This window comes from Myotis davidii, unplaced genomic scaffold, assembly GCF_000327345.1.
Source record: "Myotis davidii unplaced genomic scaffold, ASM32734v1 scaffold1521, whole genome shotgun sequence".
Taxonomy (NCBI): Eukaryota; Metazoa; Chordata; class Mammalia; order Chiroptera; family Vespertilionidae; genus Myotis; species Myotis davidii.
In genome coordinates, this window is record NW_006291034.1 from 79,101 (window position 1) to 79,778 (window position 678).

Genomic DNA, 678 nt, shown 5'->3' on the forward strand with positions numbered 1-678 from the left:
CGGGGCGGGGGCGCGGGCCCCCGCCCGGGGTCGGGGGCCCGGATGGAGGAGCCGCTCGCCGGGAGCGGTGCAGTTCCTGTTGCTGTTCCCGACGTCGGTTCCCTTTCTGCACGGCGCGCCCCGGGGTTGGGCGCGGGAGTGGAGGCGCCGGGATGGAGTCTGCCAACCCCGAGAGAAACACCCCGAGGCACCGGGGAGAGATGGGAGACCCCAGAGAGGAGGCGGGAGGAGGGTCTCCGGGTGGCGGCTCTGCTAAATGCCGTTCTCCTTCAATGTCAGTGTAGCCCGGCGGGCGTGGCTGGGAGGTGCGCATCCACCCAGGAGCCCAGAGGTCCCGGTTCGAGTCCCCGTCAAGGCTCATTCCCGGTTCGGGCTCCATCCCAGTGCGGGGCGTGCAGGCGGCAGCCGAGGGGTGTCCTTCTCGCTCTATCCCAGGCCCTTCCTCTCCCTAAAATCAACACAAACATTTTCTTTATTTGTTGTTGTTAATCCTCACCCGAGGATGTCTTCCCTTGATTTTGAGAGAGTAGAAGAGAGGTGGGAAGACAGAGAGAAGCGGCTTATTATGCACCTTCTTTGCGCGCCTGTCCTCCCACTCCGACCGAGGAGCGGCTCCAAGGAGGGCGGTGTCTGCCCTCGGAGCCCCGGGCCCGGCCGCCTCTGAGTGGGACGCTGGGC